This window comes from Phyllobates terribilis, unplaced genomic scaffold, assembly GCF_046119375.1.
Source record: "Phyllobates terribilis strain yellow unplaced genomic scaffold, ASM4611937v1 Scaffold_22__1_contigs__length_20350403, whole genome shotgun sequence".
Taxonomy (NCBI): Eukaryota; Metazoa; Chordata; class Amphibia; order Anura; family Dendrobatidae; genus Phyllobates; species Phyllobates terribilis.
The window spans coordinates 15,049,467-15,070,730 of record NW_027362782.1 but is presented as its reverse complement, the minus strand read 5'-3'; positions in this window follow the sequence as shown (position 1 = coordinate 15,070,730).

Below are 21,264 nucleotides of genomic sequence, written 5' to 3'. Positions count from 1 at the left end.
ATACAAGATTTCCGAAGCATTTTTATATGTCAGCGGAATGCCGAGAACAATACAAGATTTCCGAAGCATTTTTAAATGTCAGCGGAATTCCGAGAACAATGGAAGAGTTTCGAAGCATTTTTAAACTTCAACGGAATTCCGAGAACAATGGAAGAGTTCCGAAGCATTTTTAAACGTCAGCGGAATTCCGAGAACAATGGAAGAGTTCTGAAGCATTTTTAAACTTCAGCAGAATTCCGAGAACAATGGAAGAGTTTCGAAGCATTTTTAAACTTCAACGGAATTCCGAGAACAATGGAAGAGTTCAGAAGCATTTTTAAACGTCAGCAGAATTCTGAGAACAATGGAAGAGTTCCGAAGCATTTTTAAACGTCAGCGGAATTCCGAGAACAATGGAAGAGTTCCGAAGCATTTTTAAAAGTTCAGCAGAATTCCGAGAACAATTGAAGAGTTCCGAAGCATTTTTAAACGTCAGCGGAATGCCGAGAACAATGGAAGAGTTCCGAAGCATTTTTAAACGTCAGCAGAATTCTGAGAACAATGGAAAAGTTCTGAAGCATTTTTAAACGTCAGCGGAATTTTGAAAACAATGGAAGATTTCCGAAGCATTTTTAAACGTCAGCGGAATTCTGAGAACAATGGAAGAGTTCTGAAGCATTTTTAAACTTCAGCAGAATTCCGAGAACAATGGAAGAGTTCCGAAGCATTTTTAAACTTCAGCGGAATTCCGAGAACAATGTAAGAGATTTTAAGCATTTTTAAACTTCAGCGGAATTCCGAGAACAATAGAAAAGTTCCGAAGCATTTTTAAAATTCACACGAATTGCGAGAATAATGGAAGAGTTCCGAAGAATTTTTAAACGTCAGCGGAATTCCGAGAACAATGGAAGAGTACCGAAGCATTTTAAAACGTCATCGGAATTCCGAGAACAATGGAAGAGTTCCGAAGCATTTTTAAACGTCAGCGGAATTCCGAGAACAATGCAAGATTTCCGAAGCATTTTTATATGTCAGCGGAATTCCGAGAACAATGGAAGAGTTCCGAAGCATTTTTAAACGTCAGCGGAATTCCGAGAACAATGGAAGAGTTCCGAAGCATTTTTAAGCGTCAGCAGAATTCCGAGAACAATGGAAGAGTACCGAAGCATTTTAAAACTTCAGCAGAATTCCAAGAACAATGGAAGAGTTCCGAAGCATTTTTAAACGTCAGCGGAATTCCGAGAACAATGGAAGAGTTCCGAAGCATTTTTAAACGTCAGCGGAATTCCGAGAACAATGGAAGAGTTCTGAAGCATTTTTAAGAGTCAGCGGAATTTTGAAAACAATGGAACATTTCCGAAGCATTTTTAAATGTCAGCAGAATTCCGAGAAAAATGGAAGGGTTCCGAAGCATTTTTAAACTTCAGCGGAATTTGGAGAACAATGGAAGAGTACCGAAGCATTTTAAAACTTCAGCAGAATTCCAAGAACAATGGAAGAGTTCCGAAGCATTTTTAAACGTCAGCGGAATTCCGAGAACAATGGAAGAGTTCCGAAGCATTTTTAAAAGTTCAGCAGAATTCCGAGAACAATTGAAGAGTTCCGAAGCATTTTTAAACGTCAGCGGAATGCCGAGAACAATGGAAGAGTTCCGAAGCATTTTTAAACGTCAGCAGAATTCCGAGAACAATGGAAGAGTACCGAAGCATTTTTAATCGTCAGCGGAATTCTGAGAACAATGGAAGAGTTTTGAAGCATTTTTAAACTTCAGCAGAATTCCGAGAACAATGGAAGAGTTCCGAAGCATTTTTAAACTTCAACGGAATTTCGAGAACAATGGAAGAGTTCCGAAGCATTTTTAAACGTCAGCAGAATTCCGAGAACAATGTAAGAGTTCTGAAGCATTTTTAAACTTCAGCAGAATTCTGAGAGCAATGGAAGAGTTCCAAAGCATTTTAAAAGTTCAGCAGAATTCCGAGAACAATTGAAGAGTTCTGAAGCATTTTTAAATGTCAGCGGAATGCCGAGAACAATGCAAGATTTCCGAAGCATTTTTATATGTCAGCGGAATTCCGAGAACAAAGGAAGAGTACCGAAGCATTTTTAAACGTCAGCGGAATTCTGAGAACAATGGAAGAGTTCTGAAGCATTTTTAAATTTCAGCGGAATTCCGAGAACAATGAAAGAGTTGCGAAGCATTATTAAACGTCAGCGGAATTCCGAGAACAATGGAAGAGTTCTGAAGCATTTTTAAACTTCAGCAGAATTCTGAGAACAATGGAAGAGTTTCGAAGCATTTTTAAACTTCAACGGAATTACGAGAACAATGGAAGAGTTCCGAAGCATTTTTAAACGTCAGCGGAATTCCGAGAACAATGAAAGAGTTGCGAAGCATTATTAAACGTCAGCGGAATTCCGAGAACAATGGAAGAGTTGTGAAGCATTTTTAAACGTCATCGGAATTCCGAGAACAATGGAAGAGTTTCGAAGCATTTTTAAACTTCAACAGAATTCCGAGAACAATGGAAGAGTTCTGAAGCATTTTTAAGCGTCAGCGGAATTTTGAAAACAATGGAAGATTTCCGAAGCATTTTTAAACGTCAGCGGAATTCCGAGAACAATGTAAGAGATTTTAAGCATTTTTAAACTTCAGCGGAATTCCGAGAACAATAGAAGAGTTCCGAAGCATTTTTAAAATTCACATGAATTCCGAGAATAATGGAAGAGTTCAGATGAATTTTTAGACTTCAGCAGAATTCCTAGAACAATGGAAGAGTTCCGAAGCATTTTTAATTGTCAGCGGAATTCCGAGAACAATGGAAGAGTACCGAAGCATTTTAAAACGTCATCGGAATTCCGAGAACAATGGAAGAGTTCCGAAGCATTTTTAAACTTCAGCGGAATTACGAGAACAATGAAAGAGTTCCGAAGCATTTTTAAACATGAGCAGAATTACGAGAACAATGGAAGAGATTTTAAGCATTTTTAAACTTCAGCGGAATTCCGAGAACAATAGAAGAGTTCCGAAGCATTTTTAAACTTCACCCGAATTCCGAGAGCAATGGATGAGTTCCATAGCATTTTAAAAGTTCAGCAGAATTCCGAGAACAATTGAAGAGTTCCGAAGCATTTTTAAACGTCAGCGGAATGCCGAGAACAATACAAGATTTCCGAAGCATTTTTATATGTCAGCGGAATGCCGAGAACAATACAAGATTTCCGAAGCATTTTTAAATGTCAGCGGAATTCCGAGAACAATGGAAGAGTTTCGAAGCATTTTTAAACTTCAACGGAATTCCGAGAACAATGGAAGAGTTCCGAAGCATTTTTAAACGTCAGCGGAATTCCGAGAACAATGGAAGAGTTCTGAAGCATTTTTAAACTTCAGCAGAATTCCGAGAACAATGGAAGAGTTTCGAAGCATTTTTAAACTTCAACGGAATTCCGAGAACAATGGAAGAGTTCAGAAGCATTTTTAAACGTCAGCAGAATTCTGAGAACAATGGAAGAGTTCCGAAGCATTTTTAAACGTCAGCGGAATTCCGAGAACAATGGAAGAGTTCCGAAGCATTTTTAAAAGTTCAGCAGAATTCCGAGAACAATTGAAGAGTTCCGAAGCATTTTTAAACGTCAGCGGAATGCCGAGAACAATGGAAGAGTTCCGAAGCATTTTTAAACGTCAGCAGAATTCTGAGAACAATGGAAAAGTTCTGAAGCATTTTTAAACGTCAGCGGAATTTTGAAAACAATGGAAGATTTCCGAAGCATTTTTAAACGTCAGCGGAATTCTGAGAACAATGGAAGAGTTCTGAAGCATTTTTAAACTTCAGCAGAATTCCGAGAACAATGGAAGAGTTCCGAAGCATTTTTAAACTTCAGCGGAATTCCGAGAACAATGTAAGAGATTTTAAGCATTTTTAAACTTCAGCGGAATTCCGAGAACAATAGAAAAGTTCCGAAGCATTTTTAAAATTCACACGAATTGCGAGAATAATGGAAGAGTTCCGAAGAATTTTTAAACGTCAGCGGAATTCCGAGAACAATGGAAGAGTACCGAAGCATTTTAAAACGTCATCGGAATTCCGAGAACAATGGAAGAGTTCCGAAGCATTTTTAAACGTCAGCGGAATTCCGAGAACAATGCAAGATTTCCGAAGCATTTTTATATGTCAGCGGAATTCCGAGAACAATGGAAGAGTTCCGAAGCATTTTTAAACGTCAGCGGAATTCCGAGAACAATGGAAGAGTTCCGAAGCATTTTTAAGCGTCAGCAGAATTCCGAGAACAATGGAAGAGTACCGAAGCATTTTAAAACTTCAGCAGAATTCCAAGAACAATGGAAGAGTTCCGAAGCATTTTTAAACGTCAGCGGAATTCCGAGAACAATGGAAGAGTTCCGAAGCATTTTTAAACGTCAGCGGAATTCCGAGAACAATGGAAGAGTTCTGAAGCATTTTTAAGAGTCAGCGGAATTTTGAAAACAATGGAACATTTCCGAAGCATTTTTAAATGTCAGCAGAATTCCGAGAAAAATGGAAGGGTTCCGAAGCATTTTTAAACTTCAGCGGAATTTGGAGAACAATGGAAGAGTACCGAAGCATTTTAAAACTTCAGCAGAATTCCAAGAACAATGGAAGAGTTCCGAAGCATTTTTAAACGTCAGCGGAATTCCGAGAACAATGGAAGAGTTCCGAAGCATTTTTAAAAGTTCAGCAGAATTCCGAGAACAATTGAAGAGTTCCGAAGCATTTTTAAACGTCAGCGGAATGCCGAGAACAATGGAAGAGTTCCGAAGCATTTTTAAACGTCAGCAGAATTCCGAGAACAATGGAAGAGTACCGAAGCATTTTTAATCGTCAGCGGAATTCTGAGAACAATGGAAGAGTTTTGAAGCATTTTTAAACTTCAGCAGAATTCCGAGAACAATGGAAGAGTTCCGAAGCATTTTTAAACTTCAACGGAATTTCGAGAACAATGGAAGAGTTCCGAAGCATTTTTAAACGTCAGCAGAATTCCGAGAACAATGTAAGAGTTCTGAAGCATTTTTAAACTTCAGCAGAATTCTGAGAGCAATGGAAGAGTTCCAAAGCATTTTAAAAGTTCAGCAGAATTCCGAGAACAATTGAAGAGTTCTGAAGCATTTTTAAATGTCAGCGGAATGCCGAGAACAATGCAAGATTTCCGAAGCATTTTTATATGTCAGCGGAATTCCGAGAACAAAGGAAGAGTACCGAAGCATTTTTAAACGTCAGCGGAATTCTGAGAACAATGGAAGAGTTCTGAAGCATTTTTAAATTTCAGCGGAATTCCGAGAACAATGAAAGAGTTGCGAAGCATTATTAAACGTCAGCGGAATTCCGAGAACAATGGAAGAGTTCTGAAGCATTTTTAAACTTCAGCAGAATTCTGAGAACAATGGAAGAGTTTCGAAGCATTTTTAAACTTCAACGGAATTACGAGAACAATGGAAGAGTTCCGAAGCATTTTTAAACGTCAGCGGAATTCCGAGAACAATGAAAGAGTTGCGAAGCATTATTAAACGTCAGCGGAATTCCGAGAACAATGGAAGAGTTGTGAAGCATTTTTAAACGTCATCGGAATTCCGAGAACAATGGAAGAGTTTCGAAGCATTTTTAAACTTCAACAGAATTCCGAGAACAATGGAAGAGTTCTGAAGCATTTTTAAGCGTCAGCGGAATTTTGAAAACAATGGAAGATTTCCGAAGCATTTTTAAACGTCAGCGGAATTCCGAGAACAATGTAAGAGATTTTAAGCATTTTTAAACTTCAGCGGAATTCCGAGAACAATAGAAGAGTTCCGAAGCATTTTTAAAATTCACATGAATTCCGAGAATAATGGAAGAGTTCAGATGAATTTTTAGACTTCAGCAGAATTCCTAGAACAATGGAAGAGTTCCGAAGCATTTTTAATTGTCAGCGGAATTCCGAGAACAATGGAAGAGTACCGAAGCATTTTAAAACGTCATCGGAATTCCGAGAACAATGGAAGAGTTCCGAAGCATTTTTAAACTTCAGCGGAATTACGAGAACAATGAAAGAGTTCCGAAGCATTTTTAAACATGAGCAGAATTACGAGAACAATGGAAGAGATTTTAAGCATTTTTAAACTTCAGCGGAATTCCGAGAACAATAGAAGAGTTCCGAAGCATTTTTAAACTTCACCCGAATTCCGAGAGCAATGGAAGAGTTCCATAGCATTTTAAAAGTTCAGCAGAATTCCGAGAACAATTGAAGAGTTCCGAAGCATTTTTAAACGTCAGCGGAATGCCGAGAACAATACAAGATTTCCGAAGCATTTTTATATGTCAGCGGAATGCCGAGAACAATACAAGATTTCCGAAGCATTTTTAAATGTCAGCGGAATTCCGAGAACAATGGAAGAGTTTCGAAGCATTTTTAAACTTCAACGGAATTCCGAGAACAATGGAAGAGTTCCGAAGCATTTTTAAACGTCAGCGGAATTCCGAGAACAATGGAAGAGTTCTGAAGCATTTTTAAACTTCAGCAGAATTCCGAGAACAATGGAAGAGTTTCGAAGCATTTTTAAACTTCAACGGAATTCCGAGAACAATGGAAGAGTTCAGAAGCATTTTTAAACGTCAGCAGAATTCTGAGAACAATGGAAGAGTTCCGAAGCATTTTTAAACGTCAGCGGAATTCCGAGAACAATGGAAGAGTTCCGAAGCATTTTTAAAAGTTCAGCAGAATTCCGAGAACAATTGAAGAGTTCCGAAGCATTTTTAAACGTCAGCGGAATGCCGAGAACAATGGAAGAGTTCCGAAGCATTTTTAAACATCAGCAGAATTCTGAGAGCAATGGAAAAGTTCTGAAGCATTTTTAAACGTCAGCGGAATTTTGAAAACAATGGAAGATTTCCGAAGCATTTTTAAACGTCAGCGGAATTCTGAGAACAATGGAAGAGTTCTGAAGCATTTTTAAACTTCAGCAGAATTCCGAGAACAATGGAAGAGTTCCGAAGCATTTTTAAACTTCAGCGGAATTCCGAGAACAATGTAAGAGATTTTAAGCATTTTTAAACTTCAGCGGAATTCCGAGAACAATAGAAAAGTTCCGAAGCATTTTTAAAATTCACACGAATTGCGAGAATAATGGAAGAGTTCCGAAGAATTTTTAAACGTCAGCGGAATTCCGAGAACAATGGAAGAGTACCGAAGCATTTTAAAACGTCATCGGAATTCCGAGAACAATGGAAGAGTTCCGAAGCATTTTTAAACGTCAGCGGAATTCCGAGAACAATGCAAGATTTCCGAAGCATTTTTATATGTCAGCGGAATTCCGAGAACAATGGAAGAGTTCCGAAGCATTTTTAAACGTCAGCGGAATTCCGAGAAAAATGGAAGAGTTCCGAAGCATTTTTAAGCGTCAGCAGAATTCCGAGAACAATGGAAGAGTACCGAAGCATTTTAAAACTTCAGCAGAATTCCAAGAACAATGGAAGAGTTCCGAAGCATTTTTAAACGTCAGCGGAATTCCGAGAACAATGGAAGAGTTCCGAAGCATTTTTAAACGTCAGCGGAATTCCGAGAACAATGGAAGAGTTCTGAAGCATTTTTAAGAGTCAGCGGAATTTTGAAAACAATGGAACATTTCCGAAGCATTTTTAAATGTCAGCAGAATTCCGAGAAAAATGGAAGGGTTCCGAAGCATTTTTAAACTTCAGCGGAATTTGGAGAACAATGGAAGAGTACCGAAGCATTTTAAAACTTCAGCAGAATTCCAAGAACAATGGAAGAGTTCCGAAGCATTTTTAAACGTCAGCGGAATTCCGAGAACAATGGAAGAGTTCCGAAGCATTTTTAAAAGTTCAGCAGAATTCCGAGAACAATTGAAGAGTTCCGAAGCATTTTTAAACGTCAGCGGAATGCCGAGAACAATGGAAGAGTTCCGAAGCATTTTTAAACGTCAGCAGAATTCCGAGAACAATGGAAGAGTACCGAAGCATTTTTAATCGTCAGCGGAATTCTGAGAACAATGGAAGAGTTTTGAAGCATTTTTAAACTTCAGCAGAATTCCGAGAACAATGGAAGAGTTCCGAAGCATTTTTAAACTTCAACGGAATTTCGAGAACAATGGAAGAGTTCCGAAGCATTTTTAAACGTCAGCAGAATTCCGAGAACAATGTAAGAGTTCTGAAGCATTTTTAAACTTCAGCAGAATTCTGAGAGCAATGGAAGAGTTCCAAAGCATTTTAAAAGTTCAGCAGAATTCCGAGAACAATTGAAGAGTTCTGAAGCATTTTTAAATGTCAGCGGAATGCCGAGAACAATGCAAGATTTCCGAAGCATTTTTATATGTCAGCGGAATTCCGAGAACAAAGGAAGAGTTCTGAAGCATTTTTAAATTTCAGCGGAATTCCGAGAACAATGAAAGAGTTGCGAAGCATTATTAAACGTCAGCGGAATTCCGAGAACAATGGAAGAGTTCTGAAGCATTTTTAAACTTCAGCAGAATTCTGAGAACAATGGAAGAGTTTCGAAGCATTTTTAAACTTCAACGGAATTACGAGAACAATGGAAGAGTTCCGAAGCATTTTTAAACGTCAGCGGAATTCCGAGAACAATGAAAGAGTTGCGAAGCATTATTAAACGTCAGCGGAATTCCGAGAACAATGGAAGAGTTGTGAAGCATTTTTAAACGTCATCGGAATTCCGAGAACAATGGAAGAGTTTCGAAGCATTTTTAAACTTCAACAGAATTCCGAGAACAATGGAAGAGTTCTGAAGCATTTTTAAGCGTCAGCGGAATTTTGAAAACAATGGAAGATTTCCGAAGCATTTTTAAACGTCAGCGGAATTCCGAGAACAATGTAAGAGATTTTAAGCATTTTTAAACTTCAGCGGAATTCCGAGAACAATAGAAGAGTTCCGAAGCATTTTTAAAATTCACATGAATTCCGAGAATAATGGAAGAGTTCAGATGAATTTTTAGACTTCAGCAGAATTCCTAGAACAATGGAAGAGTTCCGAAGCATTTTTAATTGTCAGCGGAATTCCGAGAACAATGGAAGAGTACCGAAGCATTTTAAAACGTCATCGGAATTCCGAGAACAATGGAAGAGTTCCGAAGCATTTTTAAACTTCAGCGGAATTACGAGAACAATGAAAGAGTTCCGAAGCATTTTTAAACATGAGCAGAATTACGAGAACAATGGAAGAGATTTTAAGCATTTTTAAACTTCAGCGGAATTCCGAGAACAATAGAAGAGTTCCGAAGCATTTTTAAACTTCACCCGAATTCCGAGAGCAATGGAAGAGTTCCATAGCATTTTAAAAGTTCAGCAGAATTCCGAGAACAATTGAAGAGTTCCGAAGCATTTTTAAACGTCAGCGGAATGCCGAGAACAATACAAGATTTCCGAAGCATTTTTATATGTCAGCGGAATGCCGAGAACAATACAAGATTTCCGAAGCATTTTTAAATGTCAGCGGAATTCCGAGAACAATGGAAGAGTTTCGAAGCATTTTTAAACTTCAACGGAATTCCGAGAACAATGGAAGAGTTCCGAAGCATTTTTAAACGTCAGCGGAATTCCGAGAACAATGGAAGAGTTCTGAAGCATTTTTAAACTTCAGCAGAATTCCGAGAACAATGGAAGAGTTTCGAAGCATTTTTAAACTTCAACGGAATTCCGAGAACAATGGAAGAGTTCAGAAGCATTTTTAAACGTCAGCAGAATTCTGAGAACAATGGAAGAGTTCCGAAGCATTTTTAAACGTCAGCGGAATTCCGAGAACAATGGAAGAGTTCCGAAGCATTTTTAAAAGTTCAGCAGAATTCCGAGAACAATTGAAGAGTTCCGAAGCATTTTTAAACGTCAGCGGAATGCCGAGAACAATGGAAGAGTTCCGAAGCATTTTTAAACGTCAGCAGAATTCTGAGAACAATGGAAAAGTTCTGAAGCATTTTTAAACGTCAGCGGAATTTTGAAAACAATGGAAGATTTCCGAAGCATTTTTAAACGTCAGCGGAATTCTGAGAACAATGGAAGAGTTCCGAAGCATTTTTAAACTTCAGCAGAATTCCGAGAACAATGTAAGAGATTTTAAGCATTTTTAAACTTCAGCGGAATTCCGAGAACAATAGAAAAGTTCCGAAGCATTTTTAAAATTCACACGAATTGCGAGAATAATGGAAGAGTTCCGAAGAATTTTTAAACGTCAGCGGAATTCCGAGAACAATGGAAGAGTACCGAAGCATTTTAAAACGTCATCGGAATTCCGAGAACAATGGAAGAGTTCCGAAGCATTTTTAAACGTCAGCGGAATTCCGAGAACAATGCAAGATTTCCGAAGCATTTTTATATGTCAGCGGAATTCCGAGAACAATGGAAGAGTTCCGAAGCATTTTTAAACGTCAGCGGAATTCCGAGAACAATGGAAGAGTTCCGAAGCATTTTTAAGCGTCAGCAGAATTCCGAGAACAATGGAAGAGTACCGAAGCATTTTAAAACTTCAGCAGAATTCCAAGAACAATGGAAGAGTTCCGAAGCATTTTTAAACGTCAGCGGAATTCCGAGAACAATGGAAGAGTTCCGAAGCATTTTTAAACGTCAGCGGAATTCCGAGAACAATGCAAGATTTCCGAAGCATTTTTATATGTCAGCGGAATTCCGAGAACAATGGAAGAGTTCCGAAGCATTTTTAAACGTCAGCGGAATTCCGAGAAAAATGGAAGAGTTCCGAAGCATTTTTAAGCGTCAGCAGAATTCCGAGAACAATGGAAGAGTACCGAAGCATTTTAAAACTTCAGCAGAATTCCAAGAACAATGGAAGAGTTCCGAAGCATTTTTAAACGTCAGCGGAATTCCGAGAACAATGGAAGAGTTCCGAAGCATTTTTAAACGTCAGCGGAATTCCGAGAACAATGGAAGAGTTCTGAAGCATTTTTAAGAGTCAGCGGAATTTTGAAAACAATGGAACATTTCCGAAGCATTTTTAAATGTCAGCAGAATTCCGAGAAAAATGGAAGGGTTCCGAAGCATTTTTAAACTTCAGCGGAATTTGGAGAACAATGGAAGAGTACCGAAGCATTTTAAAACTTCAGCAGAATTCCAAGAACAATGGAAGAGTTCCGAAGCATTTTTAAACGTCAGCGGAATTCCGAGAACAATGGAAGAGTTCCGAAGCATTTTTAAAAGTTCAGCAGAATTCCGAGAACAATTGAAGAGTTCCGAAGCATTTTTAAACGTCAGCGGAATGCCGAGAACAATGGAAGAGTTCCGAAGCATTTTTAAACGTCAGCAGAATTCCGAGAACAATGGAAGAGTACCGAAGCATTTTTAATCGTCAGCGGAATTCTGAGAACAATGGAAGAGTTTTGAAGCATTTTTAAACTTCAGCAGAATTCCGAGAACAATGGAAGAGTTCCGAAGCATTTTTAAACTTCAACGGAATTTCGAGAACAATGGAAGAGTTCCGAAGCATTTTTAAACGTCAGCAGAATTCCGAGAACAATGTAAGAGTTCTGAAGCATTTTTAAACTTCAGCAGAATTCTGAGAGCAATGGAAGAGTTCCAAAGCATTTTAAAAGTTCAGCAGAATTCCGAGAACAATTGAAGAGTTCTGAAGCATTTTTAAATGTCAGCGGAATGCCGAGAACAATGCAAGATTTCCGAAGCATTTTTATATGTCAGCGGAATTCCGAGAACAAAGGAAGAGTTCTGAAGCATTTTTAAATTTCAGCGGAATTCCGAGAACAATGAAAGAGTTGCGAAGCATTATTAAACGTCAGCGGAATTCCGAGAACAATGGAAGAGTTCTGAAGCATTTTTAAACTTCAGCAGAATTCTGAGAACAATGGAAGAGTTTCGAAGCATTTTTAAACTTCAACGGAATTACGAGAACAATGGAAGAGTTCCGAAGCATTTTTAAACGTCAGCGGAATTCCGAGAACAATGAAAGAGTTGCGAAGCATTATTAAACGTCAGCGGAATTCCGAGAACAATGGAAGAGTTGTGAAGCATTTTTAAACGTCATCGGAATTCCGAGAACAATGGAAGAGTTTCGAAGCATTTTTAAACTTCAACAGAATTCCGAGAACAATGGAAGAGTTCTGAAGCATTTTTAAGCGTCAGCGGAATTTTGAAAACAATGGAAGATTTCCGAAGCATTTTTAAACGTCAGCGGAATTCCGAGAACAATGTAAGAGATTTTAAGCATTTTTAAACTTCAGCGGAATTCCGAGAACAATAGAAGAGTTCCGAAGCATTTTTAAAATTCACATGAATTCCGAGAATAATGGAAGAGTTCAGATGAATTTTTAGACTTCAGCAGAATTCCTAGAACAATGGAAGAGTTCCGAAGCATTTTTAATTGTCAGCGGAATTCCGAGAACAATGGAAGAGTACCGAAGCATTTTAAAACGTCATCGGAATTCCGAGAACAATGGAAGAGTTCCGAAGCATTTTTAAACTTCAGCGGAATTACGAGAACAATGAAAGAGTTCCGAAGCATTTTTAAACATGAGCAGAATTACGAGAACAATGGAAGAGATTTTAAGCATTTTTAAACTTCAGCGGAATTCCGAGAACAATAGAAGAGTTCCGAAGCATTTTTAAACTTCACCCGAATTCCGAGAGCAATGGAAGAGTTCCATAGCATTTTAAAAGTTCAGCAGAATTCCGAGAACAATTGAAGAGTTCCGAAGCATTTTTAAACGTCAGCGGAATGCCGAGAACAATACAAGATTTCCGAAGCATTTTTATATGTCAGCGGAATGCCGAGAACAATACAAGATTTCCGAAGCATTTTTAAATGTCAGCGGAATTCCGAGAACAATGGAAGAGTTTCGAAGCATTTTTAAACTTCAACGGAATTCCGAGAACAATGGAAGAGTTCCGAAGCATTTTTAAACGTCAGCGGAATTCCGAGAACAATGGAAGAGTTCTGAAGCATTTTTAAACTTCAGCAGAATTCCGAGAACAATGGAAGAGTTTCGAAGCATTTTTAAACTTCAACGGAATTCCGAGAACAATGGAAGAGTTCAGAAGCATTTTTAAACGTCAGCAGAATTCTGAGAACAATGGAAGAGTTCCGAAGCATTTTTAAACGTCAGCGGAATTCCGAGAACAATGGAAGAGTTCCGAAGCATTTTTAAAAGTTCAGCAGAATTCCGAGAACAATTGAAGAGTTCCGAAGCATTTTTAAACGTCAGCGGAATGCCGAGAACAATGGAAGAGTTCCGAAGCATTTTTAAACGTCAGCAGAATTCTGAGAACAATGGAAAAGTTCTGAAGCATTTTTAAACGTCAGCGGAATTTTGAAAACAATGGAAGATTTCCGAAGCATTTTTAAACGTCAGCGGAATTCTGAGAACAATGGAAGAGTTCCGAAGCATTTTTAAACTTCAGCAGAATTCCGAGAACAATGTAAGAGATTTTAAGCATTTTTAAACTTCAGCGGAATTCCGAGAACAATAGAAAAGTTCCGAAGCATTTTTAAAATTCACACGAATTGCGAGAATAATGGAAGAGTTCCGAAGAATTTTTAAACGTCAGCGGAATTCCGAGAACAATGGAAGAGTACCGAAGCATTTTAAAACGTCATCGGAATTCCGAGAACAATGGAAGAGTTCCGAAGCATTTTTAAACGTCAGCGGAATTCCGAGAACAATGCAAGATTTCCGAAGCATTTTTATATGTCAGCGGAATTCCGAGAACAATGGAAGAGTTCCGAAGCATTTTTAAACGTCAGCGGAATTCCGAGAACAATGGAAGAGTTCCGAAGCATTTTTAAGCGTCAGCAGAATTCCGAGAACAATGGAAGAGTACCGAAGCATTTTAAAACTTCAGCAGAATTCCAAGAACAATGGAAGAGTTCCGAAGCATTTTTAAACGTCAGCGGAATTCCGAGAACAATGGAAGAGTTCCGAAGCATTTTTAAACGTCAGCGGAATTCCGAGAACAATGGAAGAGTTCTGAAGCATTTTTAAGAGTCAGCGGAATTTTGAAAACAATGGAACATTTCCGAAGCATTTTTAAATGTCAGCAGAATTCCGAGAAAAATGGAAGGGTTCCGAAGCATTTTTAAACTTCAGCGGAATTTGGAGAACAATGGAAGAGTACCGAAGCATTTTAAAACTTCAGCAGAATTCCAAGAACAATGGAAGAGTTCCGAAGCATTTTTAAACGTCAGCGGAATTCCGAGAACAATGGAAGTGTTCCGAAGCATTTTTAAAAGTTCAGCAGAATTCCGAGAACAATTGAAGAGTTCCGAAGCATTTTTAAACGTCAGCGGAATGCCGAGAACAATGGAAGAGTTCCGAAGCATTTTTAAACGTCAGCAGAATTCCGAGAACAATGGAAGAGTACCGAAGCATTTTTAAACGTCAGCGGAATTCTGAGAACAATGGAAGAGTTTCGAAGCATTTTTAAACTTCAGCAGAATTCCGAGAACAATGGAAGAGTTCCGAAGCATTTTTAAACTTCAACGGAATTTCGAGAACAATGGAAGAGTTCCGAAGCATTTTTAAACGTCAGCAGAATTCCGAGAACAATGTAAGAGTTCTGAAGCATTTTTAAACTTCAGCAGAATTCTGAGAGCAATGGAAGAGTTCCAAAGCATTTTAAAAGTTCAGCAGAATTCCGAGAACAATTGAAGAGTTCTGAAGCATTTTTAAATGTCAGCGGAATGCCGAGAACAATGCAAGATTTCCGAAGCATTTTTATATGTCAGCGGAATTCCGAGAACAAAGGAAGAGTACCGAAGCATTTTTAAACGTCAGCGGAATTCTGAGAACAATGGAAGAGTTCTGAAGCATTTTTAAATTTCAGCGGAATTCCGAGAACAATGAAAGAGTTGCGAAGCATTATTAAACGTCAGCGGAATTCCGAGAACAATGGAAGAGTTCTGAAGCATTTTTAAACGTCATCGGAATTCCGAGAACAATGGAAGAGTTTCGAAGCATTTTTAAACTTCAACAGAATTCCGAGAACAATGGAAGAGTTCTGAAGCATTTTTAAGCGTCAGCGGAATTTTGAAAACAATGGAAGATTTCCGAAGCATTTTTAAACGTCAGCGGAATTCTGAGAACAATGGAAGAGTTCCGAAGCATTTTTAAACTTCAGCAGAATTCCGAGAACAATGGAAGGGTTCCGAAGCATTTTTAAACTTCAGCGGAATTTGGAGAACAATGGAAGAGTTCCGAAGCATTTTTAAAAGTCAGCGGAATTCCGAGAACAATGGAAGAGTTGTGAAGCATTTTTAAACGTCATCGGAATTCCGAGAACAATGGAAGATTTCCGAAGCATTTTTAAACGTCAGCGGAATTCTGAGAACAATGGAAGAGTTCTGAAGCATTTTTAAACTTCAACAGAATTCCGAGAACAATGGAAGAGTTACGAAGCATTTTTAAACTTCAGCGGAATTCCGAGAACAATGTAAGAGATTTTAAGCATTTTTAAACTTCAGCGGAATTCCGAGAACAATAGAAGAGTTCCGAAGCATTTTTAAAATTCACATGAATTCCGAGAATAATGGAAGAGTTCAGATGAATTTTTAGACTTCAGCAGAATTCCTAGAACAATGGAAGAGTTCCGAAGCATTTTTAATTGTCAGCGGAATTCCGAGAACAATGGAAGAGTACCGAAGCATTTTAAAACGTCATCGGAATTCCGAGAACAATGGAAGAGTTCCGAAGCATTTTTAAACTTCAGCGGAATTACGAGAACAATGAAAGAGTTCCGAAGCATTTTTAAACATGAGCAGAATTACGAGAACAATGGAAGAGATTTTAAGCATTTTTAAACTTCAGCGGAATTCCGAGAACAATAGAAGAGTTCCGAAGCATTTTTAAACTTCACCCGAATTCCGAGAGCAATGGAAGAGTTCCATAGCATTTTAAAAGTTCAGCAGAATTCCGAGAACAATTGAAGAGTTCCGAAGCATTTTTAAACGTCAGCGGAATGCCGAGAACAATACAAGATTTCCGAAGCATTTTTATATGTCAGCGGAATGCCGAGAACAATACAAGATTTCCGAAGCATTTTTAAATGTCAGCGGAATTCTGAGAACAATGGAAGAGTTTCGAAGCATTTTTAAACTTCAAGGGAATTCCGAGAACAATGGAAGAGTTCCGAAGCATTTTTAAACGTCAGCGGAATTCCGAGAACAATGGAAGAGTTCTGAAGCATTTTTAAACTTCAGCAGAATTCCGAGAATAATGGAAGAGTTTCGAAGCATTTTTAAACTTCAACGGAATTCCGAGAACAATGGAAGAGTTCAGAAGCATTTTTAAACGTCAGCAGAATTCTGAGAACAATGGAAGAGTTCCGAAGCATTTTTAAACGTCAGCGGAATTCCGAGAACAATGGAAGAGTTCCGAAGCATTTTTAAAAGTTCAGCAGAATTCCGAGAACAATTGAAGAGTTCCGAAGCATTTTTAAACGTCAGCGGAATGCCGAGAACAATGGAAGAGTTCCGAAGCATTTTTAAACGTCAGCAGAATTCTGAGAACAATGGAAAAGTTCCGAAGCATTTTTAAACGTCAGCGGAATTTTGAAAACAATGGAAGATTTCCGAAGCATTTTTAAACGTCAGCGGAATTCTGAGAACAATGGAAGAGTTCTGAAGCATTTTTAAACTTCAGCAGAATTCCGAGAACAATGGAAGAGTTCCGAAGCATTTTTAAACTTCAGCGGAATTCCGAGAACAATGTAAGAGATTTTAAGCATTTTTAAACTTCAGCGGAATTCCGAGAACAATAGAAAAGTTCCGAAGCATTTTTAAAATTCGCACGAATTGCGAGAATAATGGAAGAGTTCCGAAGAATTTTTAAACGTCAGCGGAATTCCGAGAACAATGGAAGAGTACCGAAGCATTTTAAAACGTCATCGGAATTCCAAGAACAATGGAAGAGTTCCGAAGCATTTTTAAACGTCAGCGGAATTCCGAGAACAATGCAAGATTTCCGAAGCATTTTTATATGTCAGCGGAATTCCGAGAACAATGGAAGAGTTCCGAAGCATTTTTAAACGTCAGCGGAATTCCGAGAACAATGGAAGAGTTCCGAAGCATTTTTAAGCGTCAGCAGAATTCCGAGAACAATGGAAGAGTACCGAAGCATTTTAAAACTTCAGCAGAATTCCAAGAACAATGGAAGAGTTCCGAAGCATTTTTAAACGTCAGCGGAATTCCGAGAACAATGGAAGAGTTCCGAAGCATTTTTAAACGTCAGCGGAATTCCGAGAACAATGGAAGAGTTCTGAAGCATTTTTAAGAGTCAGCGGAATTTTGAAAACAATGGAAGATTTCCGAAGCATTTTTAAATGTCAGCAGAATTCCGAGAAAAATGGAAGGGTTCCGAAGCATTTTTAAACTTCAGCGGAATGCCGAGAACAATAGAAGAGTTCCGAAGCATTTTTAAAATTCACATGAATTCCGAGAATAATGGAAGAGTTCAGATGAATTTTTAGACTTCAGCAGAATTCCTAGAACAATTGAAGAGTTCCGAAGCATTTTTAATTGTCAGCGGAATTCCGAGAACAATGGAAGAGTACCGAAGCATTTTAAAACGTCATCGGAATTCCGAGAACAATGGAAGAGTTCTGAAGCATTTTTAAACTTCAGCGGAATTACGAGAACAATGAAAGAGTTCCGAAGCATTTTTAAACATGAGCAGAATTACGAGAACAATGGAAGAGATTTTAAGCATTTTTAAACTTCAGCGGAATTCCGAGAACAATAGAAGAGTTCCGAAGCATTTTTAAACTTCACCCGAATTCCGAGAGCAATGGAAGAGTTCCATAGCATTTTAAAAGTTCAGCAGAATTCCGAGAACAATTGAAGAGTTCCGAAGCATTTTTAAACGTCAGCGGAATGCCGAGAACAATACAAGATTTCCGAAGCATTTTTATATGTCAGCGGAATGCCGAGAACAATACAAGATTTCCGAAGCATTTTTAAATGTCAGCGGAATTCCGAGAACAATGGAAGAGTTTCGAAGCATTTTTAAACTTCAACGGAATTCCGAGAACAATGGAAGAGTTCCGAAGCATTTTTAAACGTCAGCGGAATTCCGAGAACAATGGAAGAGTTCTGAAGCATTTTTAAACTTCAGCAGAATTCCGAGAACAATGGAAGAGTTTCGAAGCATTTTTAAACTTCAACGGAATTCCGAGAACAATGGAAGAGTTCAGAAGCATTTTTAAACGTCAGCAGAATTCTGAGAACAATGGAAGAGTTCCGAAGCATTTTTAAACGTCAGCGGAATTCCGAGAACAATGGAAGAGTTCCGAAGCATTTTTAAAAGTTCAGCAGAATTCCGAGAACAATTGAAGAGTTCCGAAGCATTTTTAAACGTCAGCGGAATGCCGAGAACAATGGAAGAGTTCCGAAGCATTTTTAAACGTCAGCAGAATTCTGAGAACAATGGAAAAGTTCTGAAGCATTTTTAAACGTCAGCGGAATTTTGAAAACAATGGAAGATTTCCGAAGCATTTTTAAACGTCAGCGGAATTCTGAGAACAATGGAAGAGTTCCGAAGCATTTTTAAACTTCAGCAGAATTCCGAGAACAATGTAAGAGATTTTAAGCATTTTTAAACTTCAGCGGAATTCCGAGAACAATAGAAAAGTTCCGAAGCATTTTTAAAATTCACACGAATTGCGAGAATAATGGAAGAGTTCCGAAGAATTTTTAAACGTCAGCGGAATTCCGAGAACAATGGAAGAGTACCGAAGCATTTTAAAACGTCATCGGAATTCCGAGAACAATGGAAGAGTTCCGAAGCATTTTTAAACGTCAGCGGAATTCCGAGAACAATGCAAGATTTCCGAAGCATTTTTATATGTCAGCGGAATTCCGAGAACAATGGAAGAGTTCCGAAGCATTTTTAAACGTCAGCGGAATTCCGAGAACAATGGAAGAGTTCCGAAGCATTTTTAAGCGTCAGCAGAATTCCGAGAACAATGGAAGAGTACCGAAGCATTTTAAAACTTCAGCAGAATTCCAAGAACAATGGAAGAGTTCCGAAGCATTTTTAAACGTCAGCGGAATTCCGAGAACAATGGAAGAGTTCCGAAGCATTTTTAAACGTCAGCGGAATTCCGAGAACAATGGAAGAGTTCTGAAGCATTTTTAAGAGTCAGCGGAATTTTGAAAACAATGGAACATTTCCGAAGCATTTTTAAATGTCAGCAGAATTCCGAGAAAAATGGAAGGGTTCCGAAGCATTTTTAAACTTCAGCGGAATTTGGAGAACAATGGAAGAGTACCGAAGCATTTTAAAACTTCAGCAGAATTCCAAGAACAATGGAAGAGTTCCGAAGCATTTTTAAACGTCAGCGGAATTCCGAGAACAATGGAAGAGTTCCGAAGCATTTTTAAAAGTTCAGCAGAATTCCGAGAACAATTGAAGAGTTCCGAAGCATTTTTAAACGTCAGCGGAATGCCGAGAACAATGGAAGAGTTCCGAAGCATTTTTAAACGTCAGCAGAATTCCGAGAACAATGGAAGAGTACCGAAGCATTTTTAAACGTCAGCGGAATTCTGAGAACAATGGAAGAGTTTCGAAGCATTTTTAAACTTCAGCAGAATTCCGAGAACAATGGAAGAGTTCCGAAGCATTTTTAAACTTCAACGGAATTTCGAGAACAATGGAAGAGTTCCGAAGCATTTTTAAACGTCAGCAGAATTCCGAGAACAATGTAAGAGTTCTGAAGCATTTTTAAACTTCAGCAGAATTCTGAGAGCAATGGAAGAGTTCCAAAGCATTTTAAAAGTTCAGCAGAATTCCGAGAACAATTGAAGAGTTCTGAAGCATTTTTAAATGTCAGCGGAATGCCGAGAACAATGCAAGATTTCCGAAGCATTTTTATATGTCAGCGGAATTCCGAGAACAAAGGAAGAGTACCGAAGCATTTTTAAACGTCAGCGGAATTCTGAGAACAATGGAAGAGTTCTGAAGCATTTTTAAATTTCAGCGGAATTCCGAGAACAATGAAAGAGTTGCGAAGCATTATTAAACGTCAGCGGAATTCCGAGAACAATGGAAGAGTTCTGAAGCATTTTTAAACGTCATCGGAATTCCGAGAACAATGGAAGAGTTTCGAAGCATTTTTAAACTTCAACAGAATTCCGAGAACAATGGAAGAGTTCTGAAGCATTTTTAAGCGTCAGCGGAATTTTGAAAACAATGGAAGATTTCCGAAGCATTTTTAAACGTCAGCGGAATTCTGAGAACAATGGAAGAGTTCCGAAGCATTTTTAAACTTCAGCAGAATTCCGAGAACAATGGAAGGGTTCCGAAGCATTTTTAAACTTCAGCGGAATTTGGAGAACAATGGAAGAGTTCCGAAGCATTTTTAAAAGTCAGCGGAATTCCGAGAACAATGGAAGAGTTGTGAAGCATTTTTAAACGTCATCGGAATTCCGAGAACAATGGAAGATTTCCGAAGCATTTTTAAACGTCAGCGGAATTCTGAGAACAATGGAAGAGTTCTGAAGCATTTTTAAACTTCAACAGAATTCCGAGAACAATGGAAGAGTTACGAAGCATTTTTAAACTTCAGCGGAATTCCGAGAACAATGTAAGAGATTTTAAGCATTTTTAAACTTCAGCGGAATTCCGAGAACAATAGAAGAGTTCCGAAGCATTTTTAAAATTCACATGAATTCCGAGAATAATGGAAGAGTTCAGATGAATTTTTAGACTTCAGCAGAATTCCTAGAACAATGGAAGAGTTCCGAAGCATTTTTAATTGTCAGCGGAATTCCGAGAACAATGGAAGAGTACCGAAGCATTTTAAAACGTCATCGGAATTCCGAGAACAATGGAAGAGTTCCGAAGCATTTTTAAACTTCAGCGGAATTACGAGAACAATGAAAGAGTTCCGAAGCATTTTTAAACATGAGCAGAATTACGAGAACAATGGAAGAGATTTTAAGCATTTTTAAACTTCAGCGGAATTCCGAGAACAATAGAAGAGTTCCGAAGCATTTTTAAACTTCACCCGAATTCCGAGAGCAATGGAAGAGTTCCATAGCATTTTAAAAGTTCAGCAGAATTCCGAGAACAATTGAAGAGTTCCGAAGCATTTTTAAACGTCAGCGGAATGCCGAGAACAATACAAGATTTCCGAAGCATTTTTATATGTCAGCGGAATGCCGAGAACAATACAAGATTTCCGAAGCATTTTTAAATGTCAGCGGAATTCTGAGAACAATGGAAGAGTTTCGAAGCATTTTTAAACTTCAAGGGAATTCCGAGAACAATGGAAGAGTTCCGAAGCATTTTTAAACGTCAGC